The sequence below is a fragment of the Anarrhichthys ocellatus genome, unplaced genomic scaffold (genome assembly GCF_004355925.1).
Source record: "Anarrhichthys ocellatus isolate YVR2014 unplaced genomic scaffold, GSC_Weel_1.0 scaffold79, whole genome shotgun sequence".
Lineage (NCBI taxonomy): Eukaryota > Metazoa > Chordata > Actinopteri > Perciformes > Anarhichadidae > Anarrhichthys > Anarrhichthys ocellatus.
Genome location: NW_022280109.1, coordinates 1412807 through 1421236, shown reverse-complemented (window position 1 = coordinate 1421236; position 8430 = coordinate 1412807). Strand labels below are relative to the sequence as shown.

The 8430-nt window shown below is 40.1% G+C and overlaps 1 protein-coding gene across 1 annotated transcript in view; it reads left to right on the top strand.

The window, feature by feature from the left end:
- pde5ab (phosphodiesterase 5A, cGMP-specific, b) overlaps positions 1–8430 on the top strand; it is a 75064-nt gene that overhangs the window by 271 nt on the left and 66363 nt on the right. The gene's annotated exons all lie outside the window — the stretch shown is intronic.

The window sequence follows — 8430 nt, the reverse complement described above, 5'->3', positions numbered from 1 at the left end:
TGTGTGTGTGTGTGTGTGTGTGTGTGTGTGTGTGTGTGTGTGTGTGTGTGTGTGTGTTTAAGGTTCCTGTGTGTGAGGGAGAGTGATGAAGCCTGGAAAGTTTTCTGCTTTTTCAAGGAGGAGGACGAGTTTGTGTTACTGGACTGTAATGAAGCTAAGAACCCATGTGTGTGTGTGTGTGTTTTATTTGAGCAGACCTGTTACTATAATTGTCTAATGGAACAATCTGAATGTAATTCCTTCTGAGTGGTGTTGGCATGTGATAAAAACACAACTTAAGAGGACTGCTGTCTCAATGCCTCAAGGGGAAGTTGAACTCCGAGCAAAAAGTTCCAAGTCAAGCTGGTTCTCTGTTTGCGTCCAAACTATTTATCCTCCAGTGGCATGGCTTCATTAAGTAAATTCATACTGAGCATGTCAACTCTCACACAACCTGGGATGATTTTTCATGTGTCATTGTTGCCGCCCACAGAGACATTAAATAAACACGTGCCGTCACTTTAAAAAGTCGGCACAGATCCCACCGCCCTGCAGTGCGCGGCACCAGTCCAATGGAGGTCATGGGATTTGTGGGCTGAATCTGAACTGGTTCCAGGGATTGGGGGACAGAGCTTAAAAAGCTAAGGCCAGGAAACCTTTGACCCCCTCTTTGAGCGTGTATTATTGTGATTGGACGGATCAGCTAAGGGAAGCGGATAACTTGGCTTGTCGACTGGTCAGTTTTTCTTTTGGATAAAGTGTGTTTTTGTATTATCTGTCTCCTGTCCCCTGTGCTTTCAGTTTCCTTTTCAACTTTTCAAGATCAAATTATCTCTCTCTTATACAACTATGCTCACATAAACACCAGGGTTTTTCATTTCTTCCCTATGCTTTTCCCCACTGAGCTCAGGACCGACACTTTTCCTCTTATTCTCTAGAACAGTTCATCAGTTCTGGGGGCTCATCAATGAGAGGTCAGCATCAGTTGTTGGCTACCTGAACGGGAGGATGACTTTGTTCTGACTATATAAGGTCTCTGCCTTCTCTGGTCCCGCTCCTCGTACTGCAATCTGGCCTCCTTAACGCTGGAAATATCTCAAGGGCTCTTTTTGCTTTGTTTCCTTTAATACGAACTGTTTATTATTGTAGTGTGTTTATCTGCTGCAGACTTTTAAAATGAAGTGGATGGGATGAAGCACGTAGGGGTGGTTTAGCTCTGAGCCTTGATGTGTGCATGGTGGAGGAATTATAGGATTGATAGGAAATGAAGCAAAGTGGAAACTGTCTCAGCTGCTAAACCATTGGAACGTATTATTAGGATACTCTCATTAGGACATCAAAAGGTCCACAGCCTATTGGAATTTTAATTCATTTTAGGTTGACTGAAAGCTCTGCCATTAATATCTTTTTTTTGTTGAATTCTTTCTGATTTTCATTACATACTGTATGTATATATATTTATAATTATGTAGATCTATATATATATATATATATATACAGTATATTGATAAGAGCAGCTTTAACAGTTCTATAGTCTTTTATGTTCTCACTGCTGGAATACAGTTCTGGTAAAGAAATAATGAATCCTGTTTTAACATATTGTTATTGGCCTAAAAGTAGAAAACTTCAAATATATAAAATCTAAAAATACAGCAATTTGCCCATTAAACACCCACCATAATATGTTTTGATTGTACAATGTGAACTCCCTTAGGTCGCTAGAACTTCCATATTCCTGTAAGAAATACTGAGGAAATGGCTTCACTGTTATCAATGGTCACGAAGTCTTGTTTCGTGTTTGCTGGATGTGTAAATAACTGTTTGCTTCAACATCAGCAATAACAACTTTATAAGGTGATAACATAACACAGCTTGTTACTGCAGCTAACGATCAATGAATGCAGCTTTAAACTGGTTTTATAACAATTTTTTTAGTTCCTGATTAAAAGTTGCCTTTGGCATTTCAAACATTCATCCATCCGTGACTGCGGTGACTGAGGATGTTTCTAACCCCTGATTAGATATAAACACAGTGGACAGTCGTGTCTGTTTATAGAGAGATATATTTGCTCTAGCGGGAGAAAACCCTTTTGGGTGTAACGGTTTGATTAATGGTCCTGCTCTTTGGCTGGATTTGGATTAGGTGTGCGAGCCCCGCTTGGAAGTTATTACTTTATAATGGGAACATGTAAGCAAAGACCATATGCTTTTCATCACGTCAGGAACGACAATTGCATAATGTGAAAATAAAAAAAGTGCGATCAAAGATGTACTTACACTCTGTGATGTTTGAAGATGGAAAAGTGTTGGCATGAATCTGGGTTTTTGTTGTTTAGCCCCCCGCGTTCTCTTCTTCTTTTGATGTGGCTGCAGTCATTTCTGTTGAGGTTACATGAGTCACGTATTCCCTCAGGGGGTGACAGTGATGGAGCCAAGTTCCCATTGTGTTCATCCCAAATTTCCATTTCAGGATGTGAGCTATTCCAAGCAATACTTGGTTAAAAATAACTTCAAAAAATGAGATGAGACATAGGAGAAAAGTGGTGATCCAGGGGGAGAGGGCAGAATGAAGTGGACAAGCTGCTTCACGCTTTGTTTAGCTCTTAGAGATAGCTGCTCAGAAAGTACTGATTCCTGACATCAATACTCTTCTGGTAAGTTTTGACATCAGCTCCAGCAGAAGCTTGTCTCAAACGAGCCTCTTGCCCTCTCCCACCTGGATCAATCTCTAAAAAAGCTTCCTGTGTATCCATCTCCAATATTGTAGGGTTTCTTTGAGTTAGGTAGTACAGCTACTAGGGGGTGCCTCTTCTTTATTTACACTACAACAAACATGGGATGTCTGGCATATTGTTGTAATTGATCAATCTTTTAATCTGCTTGTGCCTCAACAACAGCTCGCAGTTTACAGTAAAGTTGTAAGTAAAGTAAAGTTGTTTCTGTACTTACCCTAACCCTTTATTTTGTGTAGAGAGAAACCTGCTTAGTAGTTGACTGACCACACAAACAACACAGTAGCAATGGTGCAGACTAGCCCGTCATTAAGGTCCAGTTACACATTAGGTTCAGTTTACTTTGTTAACATTAGCATTGGAAGTCAAACAAACGATGTTGGCATTGAACGTAATCCAATGTGTTGTAGAATGATCCAATATCAATGTTCTTGTCTGGAGATAGGGTTGTGGTATGTACACAATGCACACAAAGAATGGAGGTACTGGTGGGTCAATAGGGGCGCCCAAATTGGTGTATTTGGCCATGACAGCATCCAGAGCAGACCTCCCCGGTGGGAGATGATTATGATGGATGCCCAGGACCAGCTATCCTCCAACACGTTACCAAACACCTACTGCTGGCTATTCATCAGCAGGCTGCTGCGTTGGGGCTAATCCAGTTAGCAGAGCAGACATGGAGCACAGGAGCCCGCTGAGGGAATAGAGAGCATGGGTGTATATTTAATAATGGGTGTATATTTTCATCTAACAGAATGCTGGAAGAGTGGCTCCGGTGATTTATTCTCTTTGTGAACAGTGCTGAGGTTTCTTATCAAAGCGACATCAAACGTATTATTTTAGATACGGTTCTCACGGCAGTGTGCCACTGAAATAATTACAGACTTTAACAAAGTTTGAATATACTCTACTAATAAATGTATCAGCCAAAAAGGCCTTCATGAATTGATTGATTACAGAACAAGCAGTCACAACAACGAGACACTGTCACCATTTGAAGTTATAACGAATATGTTTCCTATTCGTTGCTATTTGCTACCTGAGGTAGAACTCCACAGCAAGCTAAAGGTAACAGACTTTTGACTGAATGTGTTATTATCGTTAAAAGGTAGAATAAGGAAATATAACAATGGATTGCAATAGCATATTTAAATTGATACATTTATCAACTGATTATAATTATACACTGCAAAAACTTATAATTATAGCTTAGTCACCTTCAGACTCCATAAAAACAACTAGAATATCAGCTGAATGCTACTGACAGCATGTTAGTGCTGTCCTGATTAGTAATCAGTGGCCCTGTCAGAGGTGTGTTTGTGCTCTCTGCTTCACAGACTGAAGTTCAGTTCCTCTCACAGTGAACGGACACATTATCTGCTTGTTCAGCATTTATTAGTAGATAAAATTCATAATCGCCATAGGCAAGATAGACGGTTTATTTTAGACATTCATTAGGAACTGGATGTACAAGCAATGATTGTGTCGCAGCTCACACACACTGCGATCTACAATATTAGTTCATGTTTAATGTACTGTAAGACGTGGAGATTCCAGGTATGTGTGGAGATGAGTGGCTTTTCACAGCAGCCTTGGTGACATGTCATAGCAGGAAAAACATAGAGGTCTAACTGATCAAATAAATGATGGTCCCATTCTACAGTCATTCCAGCAAACCAACATGTACAATACCAGGGTTGAAATGGAACAGGGCCACAATACATGTTATCAATTACACCTGTATTTCACAGCAGCCATGTTGACGTCTCCAAATAGCTGCTGTGAAAAGGATCTATTGAAACTCCAGACTACAGAGAAATGTAACACAAATTCCACTTTCTTGAGTAAATTATAGAAGACATACAAGCATTGTTTTTCTTCTATTGACTGATTCTCAACTAATGCTTCGTTAACTTTAATTAGCAACGTCTTTGATTATTTTTGATATGAAACAGTATTCTGAAGTAGTTTATATTCAGTTAGTTAATATTACACCATTTTCCATAGATTTAAAAAAGAAATCTTGATTCTTTTGGAAGCTCGGAAATGTGTTGTGTTTTTGGTTATGGTGTCGAGGTTAAGTACCTGTGCTGCTGTGCTGGTGAATTTTCATGGGAGCTGTGGTTTTTGTAAGCTAACAAATTGCACCTTGTTAAAATCAGGATGAATTTGATTTCGAATAGCAAATGCTGTATTGGTGGATGCCAATTTAGATATTGAGTCGTTTCAATGAAGAAATGTGTTATATAGTTCATCTTAAAGTTATTGTAGATCATGACAATAGGACATACCAGTGGCAGGCTGTGAATTTTATACCTGGGCCTTCTGAGCTGTCCTACTACACTTGAGCCACCTCCTAAAGCTCATTATGACACCACAGCTTACAGTTATTTGTTTCTATGGTATAGCAATACACGTATTCATATTAAACCGTTCGGTACGAGGCTTACGAACCGAACAATACGTTTAAATAATACTAGTGCATTTGGAAAATGCAGAAGCTTAAATTGTGGGAAATATAATGTTTTCGGTGGTCTGCACTGCAGGCTGGAAGCAGAGCAACTGAGGAAGACAGGAGCTGTGCAATGAGAAAATAAGATTATGGGAAAAATAATTATAATACATGTAGTGTATTTGTGAAAAATGATTAAATTATAAAATAGCTATAACTTTGTGATTCTATTTAGGCCAGCAGAGAAGGCTTTGCTGGCCCTGACGGCCCACCACTGGGACATACATGTAATAGAATAACATGATTAAAGTTATGAGGAGACTATTATGGAGACTCTGTAGAGCCGCAGCCTGGCCTGCTTCGCATTGAGGGGTAGCAAGCTTTTTGGCAGTAGCAGAGCGTAGTGGATGGGCTGGAGTGTGTGGTTTAACCATGACCTGGATGAGACCTGGATTGGAGCAGCCACCAGGAGCCGGTGCAGGGTGTGGAGAAGCAGAGCACTTAGGTATATAGATGGAGTGCTGTATTGTACCTCCTGTATATTAGCAGTCCTCAGAGATCATTCCATCAGAGTCTGCTTGAAACACTGATGAAGAGGGGTATTGCCCTCCAGTCATTCCAGTCAACACTTCTTGCCCTGTTTCCAAGCAACTAATGATTCCCCAATGGTTTTTAATCCACCTTGTGCTTAGGGGGGGATTCAGTAAGTGCTTTTCCACAGAGAGTGTTGATCATTCAAAGTGAGGACTGACACACTTTTCTGTTGAGTGTAAATATGTTGAAGTACAGCTGAAGGAAATGCAGCAAGTCAAGATCATTTTGATTAATGAGTAGATGGGTAATGATGATGTGTGTAGTAGTTGTTCTTCTCTTTGGCCCACCCTACTTGCAATAGTGCACACACAGTTTTCCTTCACTATGAGGGATTGTTATTACAGATAAAACTTTATAAAATTCAGAGTCGCTTTTTTCAGTTTTGCCTCCAAATAAAGTGTATTATACAACGTAGCAAAAGCATTGGCTGGTGTACAACCCGTCTCAACAATTACTTTGGTGGACCATTGTCATAACGGACAGAAACGATGGCCTAAACTAACGAATTAAGATGTTTTTACCCAGGATGTAAAAACCCAAATGATTCTTTAAAGGATGAGTATTGACAAAACAGTGGGGGACCAGCAACCTGTTGGCCAGTGGCGGGCCGTGCATTTTATACCTGGGCCTTCACTGCTGTCCTGCAGTTGGACCACCTAACCTCATTATGACACCACAGCTACGGTTATTATTTGTTTCTTGTAAAAATGAAGCTCAACACCTATAAATACACTAACTGCAGAGTGCAGATAACGTTACATGAATATGCGCACGGGATGCTGCGTCATTAACGGACAATGCATTAAAAAAACTGCGGAGCTAAAACACGCATTCCATCGCACACTGAAGAGCACGGGCCATTCAAATATTATTCACATCAGAGGGAACAATATACACCAGAGACACATGAACACATCATCTAGTAAAGCTACGATCACTCCCTCCAGGAAATACACGAAACCGTAGTTCTTGTTAGTGACGGATTTATTCGTCTGTCAACACCAAGAGGGAAAATGAGTCCACTTGAAAACCCATGAATCTTCAAAGATGATTACTTAAAAACTTTAACTTAAACACTTTAACTTAAACTTAAGTTAAACACTTTAACTTTAACACTTTAACTTAAACACTTTAACTTTAACACTTTGCGCGGAGTATATAGACTTCTGCCGCTTCACGTGTCTTCTTGTTGCTGTGCACTGACTAAATGTGTCCCCAGAGCAACATTGGACGTAACAATAGTTCCTATCACATATAAAACCAAACAAAAATCCATCTTCATAAAAACAAGTTGTACAAATAATAATATATAAACAAGCATCTTAAAGCTACTGCAGATGTAAAACCAAAAGCATTTAACTTACCAAAGCTGCTGTTCACTATTTAAAGACAAAGTCCATCCTCCTTTCTTTGCTAATAAAGAGTTTAATCTCACGGTTGTTCAGTACATCTGTGCGTTTTAGTTCCAGTAAGAAGTCCTTCTGGATTCATGGATGCCAGTGAAGACAGTCGAGCCTCCTCAGTTGTATTTCTTGAATACGTTTTAATGCGTTTGAGGGCTGAAAATGTCCACTCGGCAGAGGCAGCAGATATTGGGATTGTCACCGCCCAACATGTCAGGCTAGCTCACTGACCAATCACGTACTTGTAGGCCAGCAAGCAGGCTCTGACACGTCAAAGAATACGCCCAACATGTCAAACTAAAGATCTGATTGGTTGAACACTATGACAATCAACAATATCGTCCCCATTCACTTAAACTGCACATGGATGCACTTGTGAGTCTGCAGGCCTCTGGTCTCTCTTCTTACCTAGAGACACAGAGGTGAGATCTGATTGGATAAAAGCTCTACTTAAAACAAGTTGCACTGGAAGCAGAGCAACTGAGGAAGACAGGAGCTGTGCAATGACAACATAAGATAATGGGGGGAAAATTACAATATATGTAGTGTATTTCTGAAAAATTATTAAATTATAAAATAGCTATAACTTTGTGATTCTGTCTAGGCCAGCAGAGAAGGCCTTGCTGGCCCTGACGGCCCACCACTGCTGTTGGCACATTGTTTACTCTCTTACAGATTGCACCAAATCATTGTAATGAGTAATAAGTCTTTCATTTTTGCAACACCTTTGAGAAGTCAGTGAGTTTTCTTAACTGAAGTTGTATACTTTCTACTTGAGCCTTCTAAATTGGTTAAAGTTCTAACGTCTGGTGATGACATCAGGGTTATTTTCCTGGATTATCTTGGATTGTCTTTGAAATACAGAAAGCCTTTGTTTAAATTTGGGGCATTTTGAGTTGAAAGATATGGTCATCGATCAGGCAGGGAATATCTAACAAAAGACACTCTTGACTTGCAACAAACCGATCCTGGATGCGAAGATGGAGCCGGGTGGTCAGAATATTCTGTGGGCTGTGATCGTCTCAAGGTCCTCTGCACTTAATCCAGTCTGTGGGCTTCCTTCTCCGATGTTGATTATGCGTATCTCTGTCATATGTCGTAGGTGCTCCAGTAACAAAGGCGAAAAGACAAGAAATGAAAAACAAATGTAGTGAAGTTCATGGGAGATACTGACCGCCTCATCTGAATGTGTTCATCACTTTGAGTGACACCTTTCACATCACACATTTGATCCCTTGTTAGTATGGAAATATTAGTCAGTGCTGCTTTA